Raw genomic sequence first — 9,372 nt, 5'->3', positions numbered from 1 at the left:
CCACAAAGCAGCTCAGCTCAGTAAGAACAAAGAACTGCAGATACTGGTTTATACCAGAGATAGACACAGCGAGTCAGGAAGCATCTCTGGAGAAAATGGATGGGTGGCGCCTTGGGTCAAGTCCCGGAAACGTTACCCATCATTTTCTCTCTGCCTGACCCGCTGAGTTAGTCCAACACTTTGTTTTCATTTCAGTTTAATTCAATTTTCATTCATTCATTCATTCATTCACTTTGTGTCTAGCTCAGCTCAGTGATGGGAATGGCACGACCATCTGCGAGGTGTGGACATCAGCTATAAATTCACTGGAGAACCTGAGGAGAATGTTCAAAGGCTGTAGGACAAAACCTGCCCACACATGAACAGAACATGTGAGCAGATCGGTTGCATGAAAGAGATATCACCAAGCTTCTCGTTCAAGAGAAAAAGGCAATGAATTGTTTAAATAAGAATGAGAAAATAAGATGCTTTCTCCTTGGCAACAAAGGAGACAACATTTCTGTTCTTCATTTCCAATCAGCAAGGCAGTAGCATCTTATTTTCTCCATGTCCAGAGCATACTTCCAACATTGAACCTGATGTTTTACTTTAATGTATGCATTGTCGAGACCTGGGTGTCAAGGCCAGCAGTTATTGAAGGTGGCGTTGAGCTGCCTTCTTGAACTGCTGTAGTACATCAGGCAAACAATACATCAAGAGGTTAGTTGGGCAGGGAGTTCTAGGATTTATACTGACGGACAATGAGAGACCGATGATATATTTACAAGTCAGGACCTGTGCAGCTTGAAGGGGAACCTATAGATGGTGTTCCGGGGCACCTGTGCCCTTATTCTTCTTGACGGCAGAGGTCACGGGCTTGGGGGATGATGATGGAGTAGTTTGGTGAGTATCTGTAGATTGGACACACTGCAGCCCCAGTTGTTGGAAGGAAGGAATGTACAGGATGTGGTGCCAGCAATGTGGACTGCTCATGTCCTGGATAATAATAATAATAATACATTTTATTTATGGGCGCCTTTCAAGAGTCTCAAGGACACCTTACAAAAATTGAGCATGTATAGGAAAAACATGTAAGGGGAATGAAATAAATAGTAGAGACATGACTAGTACACAAAGTAAAGACAGAATTCAATACAAAACACAGCATGAGGCAATTAATGCACAGATGAAAAGGGACGGGGACGTGGGGCTAAGGATAGGCAGAGGTGAAGAGATGGGTCTTGAGGCGGGACTGGAAGATGGGGAGGGACACCGAATTGCGGATCAGTTGGGGGAGGGAGTTCCATAGCCTGGGAGCTGCCCTGGAGAAGGCTCTGTCCCCAAAACTGCGGAGGTTGGACTTGTGGATGGAGAGGAGACCGGCTGATGTGGATCTGAGGGACCGTGAGGGTTGGTAGGGGGAGAGGAGGTCAATGAGATATGTGGGGGCCAGATGGTGGAGGGCTTTGTAGGTGAGGACCAGGATTTTGTAGGTGATCCGGTGGGAGATGGGAAGCCAGTGAAGTTTTTTGAGGACTGGAGTGATGTGATGCCAGGATTTGGTATGGGTGATGAGTCGGGCGGCTGCGTTCTGGACCAGTTGGAGTCGGTTGATGTAGGTGGAGCTGATGCCAAGGAGAAGTGAGTTGCAATAGTCCAGTCGGGAGGAGATGAAGGCATGGATGAGTCTTTCAGCAGCAGGCGGAGTGAGAGAGGGTCTGAGTTTGGCGATGTTGCGGAGATAAAAGAAGGAGGTTTTAATGACATGGCGGATGTGAGGCTCAAGGGAGAGGGTGGAATCAAAGATCACGCCAAGGTTGCGGGCCTGGGGAGATGGGGAGACAGTGGTGCCGTCGATGGTGAGAGTGGGGTTATTGATTTTGCTGAGTGTGGCTTTGGAGCCTATGAGGAGGAATTCTGTCTTATCGCTGTTGAGTTTGAGGAAATTATGTTGCATCCAGGTTTTTATAGCTGACAAACAGGAGTTGATATGGGAGAGGGGGGGGTTGTGGGGGGATTTGGTGCCAAGGTAAATCTGGGTGTCATCAGCGTAACAGTGGAAGTCCAGATTGAAGTGGCGGAGTATCTGACCAAGGGGGAGGATGTAGATGATGAAGAGGAGGGGGCCGAGTACGGAGCCTTGGGGAACGCCTTGAGTGACTGCGGCTGTAGCAGAGGTGTGGTTGTGGAGAGAGATGAAGTGGGATCTGTTGGAAAGGTAGGAACGGAGCCAGCTGAGTGCAGAGCCTTCAATGCCGAGGTCCTTGAGTCTGGTGAGCAGGATGTTATGGTTCACTGTATCGAAGGCTGCGCTCAGGTCGAGGAGGATGAGGATGTTGAGGGAACCAGTGTCAGCAGAGGTGAGGAGGTCGTTGAGGACTTTGAGGAGAGCAGTTTCTGTGCTATGGAGGGGGCGAAAGCCAGATTGGAGGGGTTCAAGTAGGTTATACGCAAGGAGGTGGGAATGAAGTTGCGACGCAACGATACGCTCCAGGGTTTTTGAAAGGAAGGGGAGGTTTGAGATTGGGCGGTAGTTAATGAGAGAGGAGGGATCAAGACCAGGTTTCTTTAGGATTGGTGCAACGGCAGCAGTTTTGAAAGCGGAGGGGACAATTCCTTGGGACAATGAGGAGTTGAAGAGATTAGTGAGGTAGGGGCAGAGTACGGGGAGGCAGGACTTCAACAGGGGAGTGGGGAGAGGGTCGAGGGAGCAGGTGGTGGGTTTGGAAGAGCTGATGAGTTTGGAGATTTCAATAGGGGTGACCAGGTCAAACTGGGAGAGGAAGCAGTGTGGAGGAGGGGTAAGGAGGTCAGTGGAGATGTTGAAAGGAGGGGCCGTGGTAGGTGGTGGAGTAGATGCTGGGGAGTCGGGTACAGGGGATAAAGATTGATAGATGGTGCTGATTTTATCAGCGAAAAAGTGGAGGAATGAGTTGCAGAGATCCGGAGTAGAGGTAGGGAGAGTGTTGGCTCGAGGCTTGAGGAGGTTGCCCACTGTGGAGAAGAGGGTTCTGTGGTTTAGGCAGGGATCGGTGAATATGGATGGTGTCAAGCTTCTTGCGAGCTGTTGACATTAAACTCATCCCGGGAAATACCATCATGTCCCTGACTTTTGTCTTATAGGTGGAAGGCCATCAGAGTTCATGATATGTCACTTGTTGCAGGATACCTTGCAACTATTCTATTTACCTCTATTGGGGCAGCCACAGTGGCACAGTGGTAGAGTTGCTACCTTACTGCGCTTGGAGCGCCAGTGACCCGGGTTTGATCCTGACTACGGGTGCTGTCTGTGCGGAGTTTGTACGTTCTCCCCATGACTGCGAGGGTTTTCTCCGAGATTTTCGGTTTCCTCCCACACTCCAAAGACAAACTGGTATGTAGGTTAATTGGTATGTGTAAATTGTCCCTGGTGTTAATGTGAGGGGATAGCTGGTCGGTGCGGATTCGGTGGGCCGAAGGGCCTGTTTCCGTGCTGTATCTCTAAACTAAACCAGGGTACTTAAACGGGGGGTTCCATTAAAAATTGGTCAATGGTGAACCCTAGAATTGTGGGCATTAATTGTGGAAATACAAGACAGAAGACATGTTCAAAGGTATAACTATAAACTTGTCAAAGCTGTGGGAATGGAAGAGATTCTGAAAGGATTCTGATAGGAAATTCCAGAGAGCTGATTTTAGGAACTTATGAATACGTCAGGCACAAGCTGCAACAATAAGGGATTGGGATCACCCAGGACACTGGAATCAGTCTGTGGACAAAGCCCAGACCATCACACAAACCAATCTCCCTTCCATTGACTCCATTTTGCACCTCAGGCTGCCTTGGCAAGGCCACCAGCATGATCAAGGACAAATCGCATCCTGGTCACTCCCTATTCTCTCCTCTCCCATCAGGCAGAAGGTATAGTGTGATAATCTGTCCAGATTCAGGGACAGTTTCTTCCCAGCTGCCAACAGGCAACTGAATCATCCTGCCAATAACTAGGGAGCAGTCCTGAACTACTATCTAACTCATTGGAGATCCTCGGATTATCTTTGATCAGACTTTACTGGCTCTATCTTGCACTAAATGTCATTCACATTATACCCTTTATCATGTATTTGTACACTGTGCATGGCTCGATTGTAATCATGGTACCATGGTAATCATGGCACTGTACCTCGGTAAACTAAAGAGGAACAAAGATAAAGTGGGAGTTTGAACCTGACACTCATCCCCACGTAACCCATTCATACAGCAGGTGAATTCTACAGCTGAGGATTGTCCTGGAGGCGTGGACGTCAAATCCCATCGGCAATGTTCTACCCTGCTTTGCATCACCAAACACTATCACCTAACAGGTTCCCAATGTAATATATTTGAATCATATCCCTTGGTCCTCAAGTATCCAGGCTGCACGGACTTGTATGGTCATCATCACTGCGTCCAATACCACATCACTAGCTGGTGCCACTGGAACAAGGTTACCTTTTATAAGCTGCAGATAAAATGTCTAAACCAATTAAAGGGGAAACTTGGAGGATGATTGCACACCCTACATTGGCTTACAACGTGGAACTGCTGGCCAAAGTGACATCTTGAATCAATGCATCCAGCTTCAACACCCTTAAGTACCATTATAACTACATCCTAAAGATGGATAGTAGGATTTTCTCCGTAAATTAAGGCCATTTAAAATGTTTAAGGCAGCATGTCATCAATAATAGTAATGCTACTGATCAATTGTTCAATTAACCTCACACTGTCAATAAGTGTCTTGAAGTTTAATAAGCTAATTTGTTTTAATCGATCAGCAGAGTGCATTGATCTTGAAAAGCAAGGGGGAGAGTGAGGCCAAAGCTAGCAAATATCCAAACTACATGCTCAGCCACAAAATAAGTCCAGCATCTCACAAGGACTAAACAGGCAAAATGCATGGAGGATGTTTCCGCTGACTGATGAGTTTAGAACCAAGGGACACGGTTTGAGAATAAGGGATAGGCTGTTTTGGGTTGAGATAAGGAGAAATGTAGATATAAGAGCTAGCAACTATTAGATGGATACACACGAGGAGGGGTTAATTGGCAGATAATAATCAGATGGGGATGGGAAGGGTGGATATAGCAATAGAGATTGTAAGCTGGTAAGTGGAGAACAAAAGGCTGCAGATTCTGGAAATATAATAGAAAAAGAAGGTGAAGAATGGAACTAAATGTAGGATGGGGTCACATGGTGAGAAGAGAGGGAGGGGTGAGCGGTAGAAGGGAAGGGATCCAGTGGATGTAATGTGTGGATGATGGGCAAATGGAGGAGGTGGGGGACGGGGAATGAAACGGTGGTAGGGACTGTCGGAGGGAGGTAAGATGGCAAGAAGGGTTTATGTTAGAAAACCAGGATACATAGGAGGAGAGATAAAGGGAAAGAGGGGATATGGGTTACTTGAAATTGGAGAATTCAATGTTATGATGACCGGCTGTAGATTACTCAGGTGGAATATGAGATGCTATTCCTGTAGTTGGTGTTTGGCCTAACTCTGGCAACGGATGAAGACGATGACAGGCTGGTCGATGAGGGAATGAAAAGTGCAGTTAAAATGGCTGGCAATCAGGAGATTCAGGTGTCCACAGCGGACACAGCGCGAGTGGTCAGCAAAGCAGTCACCTACTCTGCATTTGGTCTCACCAGATGAGGTTGGAGGAAGTGCAGGTGAATCTGTCTCACCTGGAAGGGCTGCTTAGGTCCCTGGATGGAGATGAGGGAGGAGGTATAGGGACAGGTGAAGATTGCATACTCATGCTCTTATTATTGAATGTATTTACGTTCTTACTCTCCTTGGAATGGTTATCAAAATCCAGTGCACTGATGAAGCATAGAAAGGTCTTGGCTGATAGACTGATGATACCGAGTGGCCCTCAGAAGGAAAAGGAAATATAATTGTTCAAAAAAAAATGAAGGAAGCTGTGGGCTCTAACTGGACAGCTTTTCTCAGGGTGCCAGCAAAGGTAAGATGGGCCAATTGGTTGCCATCTATGCTGTATGATTCCAAGGTTGTTCATGGAGTGTTGTCCTGAACTCACGTGCTGAGCTCCTTGCTAAGTGCAAAAACATATTTCTAGCATGTCTGTCAACTCCTTAAAAAAAGTCATCCTTTCCATTGTCAACAGTCCTGTAAATCCATGGTTATGGGATTACTGTTCATGATGAGAAGTTGCAGTGAGGCAGGAAAGTGTTTGCTGCAGGGAATTATTCCAGGGTTATCATCATCACACCTTGTAGACTGGAGAGCCAGAAACCCCTGTGCAAGTTGTGATGGATGGGTACTGTGACCTAACAACTTTGGCAGATTTAAGTACAGGGATTCTTCAGCATATGAAACTTCACACTCACCCTTTCAAGGTGTGGCTGTGATTATTAGGCACCTTGGGAGGTAGAAGGTAAGAGACGTTACATGTTGGTCACCAGCATTGACAGTCAGTATTGGCTTCTACTTGTTCCAGCATCTGATATACATTTACACCATGGAACACCTGCTATAAGAAGGATGTTGTTGAGCTGGATGGAGAGAATGCAGAGAAGATTTACAAGCATGTTGCCAAGACCTGAGGGCCTGAGCTCTAGGGAAAGTTTGGACAGGCTAGAACTTTATTCCTTGGAGCACAGGAGGATGAGGGATGATCTTATAGAGGTGTATAAGATCATGAGGGGAATAGATTGGGTGAATGTACCGAATGAACCAAAAACTAGAGGACGTAGGATTAAGGTGAGAGGGGATAGATTTAAAAGGAATCCGAGGGGCAACATTTTAACACAGTGAGCGGTGGGTATATGGAATGAGCTTCCAAAGGGGGTGGTTGAGGCAGGTACTATAACAACATTTAAAAGACATTAGGACAGGTACCAGGATAGGAAAGGTTTAGGTGGATATGGGCCAAATGCAGGGAGGTGGGACAAGTGCAGATGGGACATATTGCTCGGTATGGGTAAATTGGACCGAAGGCCCTGTTTCCATGCTGTAACATGGGAGAATGGGCAAAACCAAAGCCAAAAAAAATATCCCAGCTGGATTTTAACCAGGAAAATATTTAGAGAATTACAATTCTGTGCTCATGGTGAGGGTTATAGTGGTTTGACTGGTTTCCATGGCACTCCCTTTAAAACAAATGACTATCTGTGTGTGTAAGGGTTAAACAGCATCCTTGTTAGCTAGGCATTGCCTGGTAAACATCCTCCATAACTAGGTGACGAGGGAACGGCAGATCTATAACCTTCCAAACAAGCTGCTTGCTATAATCTGCCTGAACATGACAGTGCTATGTTGAAAGAACAAGCCATGCAGCTTTACGCAACCTCAGAGCACTGGGTCAAAGCCCAAAAGACAATGAATCACCACTTGCGTCAATTGAAAATGACCTTTCCCTGGTCTCGAGAAACATATTGGAACATGGGATTGAGGCTGACAATACGTATACATTTCATATTTAATATGAGAAATTTACTTTTGTTCGCAAGATATTTTTACCATTCATCCCAACTTCAATCCTTGAAGTCCCTCCATTTCAAGATGCAATTGAGGATAGGATGAAGCATGCATCAAGCAAATATACTGCCTCAAATGTGAGCCAGTAACACATTTACAAGGCACAAATCATTTGTTGATCACACTCGTCTCAGTCAATCTGGATATCACCAGAATTTCTGTAAAAAGTCCAAAATGATCCACAGTGAACATGTTGGATGGAGGTAGACAAACGTGCTGGAGAAACTCAGCGGGTGCAGCAGCATCTATGGAGCAAAGGAAATAGGCAGGGGAGGGGAACCACCGGTCCCTGAAGAATGAGGACATTTCTGATGCCCTGGTGTGGAACACCTCATCCTGGGAGCAGATGCGGCATAGACGGAGGAATTGGGAGTAGGGGATGGAGTCCTTACAGGAGGCTGGGTGGGAAGAAGAGTATTCTAGATAGCCATGGGAGTCAGTGGGTTTATAGTGGATGTCAGAATTCAGCTGATGTGATATGGCAAGGGTAACATGGCTTGGAAGAAAAAGCAGCTTTAGACATGTGATTCTAAGCTCTCCGCCACAGACATTTTACTAGATCTGTGGCAAACTACATGATATAAATGGTTAATCAGTGGTACCACTACCATTGCATTGCATGGCTTCCAGTATAAGAGAGTGAACAATTTGGACTTTGATTGTCCTTTTGTTCAGCAACCCTTATGTTTGAAAAGCACACATCTGACAATTACTGCACGCCTGGAATCAAATGAGAACAGAAAGCCAGGGGGAAATGCTCCAGCTGAAATCCTCATCGAGGAGAAATTCTCACTCCCTTCGCAGAAGATAAACAGCTTCCCCGACAGCAAACAGTCGCTTTCAATTATTTACAGGCCTAAAGCCAAGGAAGAAGTTTTCACTTCCCACTCTGGAAGCTTCTGTACTCTCCGCTGGTCTCTCGACTCTGACAATACATCAGCTCGCCAGAGCCACAGATGGCACTTGGCGGAAAATATTCAAATCCAGGCTTCGAGTAGATTCTTCAGGATTGCCCAGTCCCATTGCAAGTTCTGGTGAAAACACAAACACTCCCATTCAGTTTCCTTCATTTTAACACTCAGGAACCCAAGCAAAAATAAGTATCTGTCAACAACATGGGATCAGGCAGGTAGGTAGTGCCGAGTCCAAATTTAGACTTTTACCAAACGGAAGAGCAGCCTTGAATTGCAAAATAACCTTGTCTAGTTCCTATTTTGCTTATTCTTCAATGGTTCCTGCACAAGCCACAAATGCACAGTCACCATATTTTGGCACCATTTACAAAGAAAACGTTCAAAGTCCAAGTCCAGTCCACATGCCAGAAGTACTAGAGCACTCCGCAAAGGCTGAGCAACTAAATAGGGAGTTCTGCAAGGACGTTGGAGAGTGGGAGATAGTGTGGGGGTGCATTGCCCGAAATCCCAAGCAATAAAAAAAATAGCAGACTGGTTTGTGGTACAAAGGTGTTGAGGGAAACATAAGGTTAATGTGCAGGTACAGTTGTAATCAGGAAAGCTAATGGAAGGTTAGCCTTCTTTGCAAGGAGTATGGAGTATAAAAATACAAAGGTTCTGATGCAATTGTAGAATGTGCTAGTACAACCTCACCTGGAGTAGTTCATAACTTCATGTTCTTAAGTTATAGGAGCAGAATTGGGCCTTTCGGCCCATTAAGTCTATCCCGCCATTCAATCATAGCTGATCTATCTTTCTTTCTCAGCCCTATTCTCCTGCCTTCTCCCCATAATCCCTGACATCCTTACTAATCAAGTATCCAACCGGAGGATCCAGAATTATATACATCATTTCAAAATAAGGACCTTCCAATTTCGGATGGCGAGGTGGAAGAAGCTTTTCTCTCAAAGGGTTGTGGATCT

General features: G+C 45.9%; 1 protein-coding gene across 1 annotated transcript in view; it reads right to left on the bottom strand.

Annotated features, from left to right (window-relative positions):
• Window positions 1-9,372, bottom strand: part of smyd3 (SET and MYND domain containing 3) — a 775,824-nt gene that overhangs the window by 277,793 nt on the left and 488,659 nt on the right. The window lies entirely within an intron of this gene.

The sequence above is a fragment of the Amblyraja radiata genome, chromosome 8, assembly GCF_010909765.2.
Source record: "Amblyraja radiata isolate CabotCenter1 chromosome 8, sAmbRad1.1.pri, whole genome shotgun sequence".
NCBI lineage: Eukaryota > Metazoa > Chordata > Chondrichthyes > Rajiformes > Rajidae > Amblyraja > Amblyraja radiata.
This window is presented reverse-complemented; position numbering and strand designations above follow the sequence as displayed.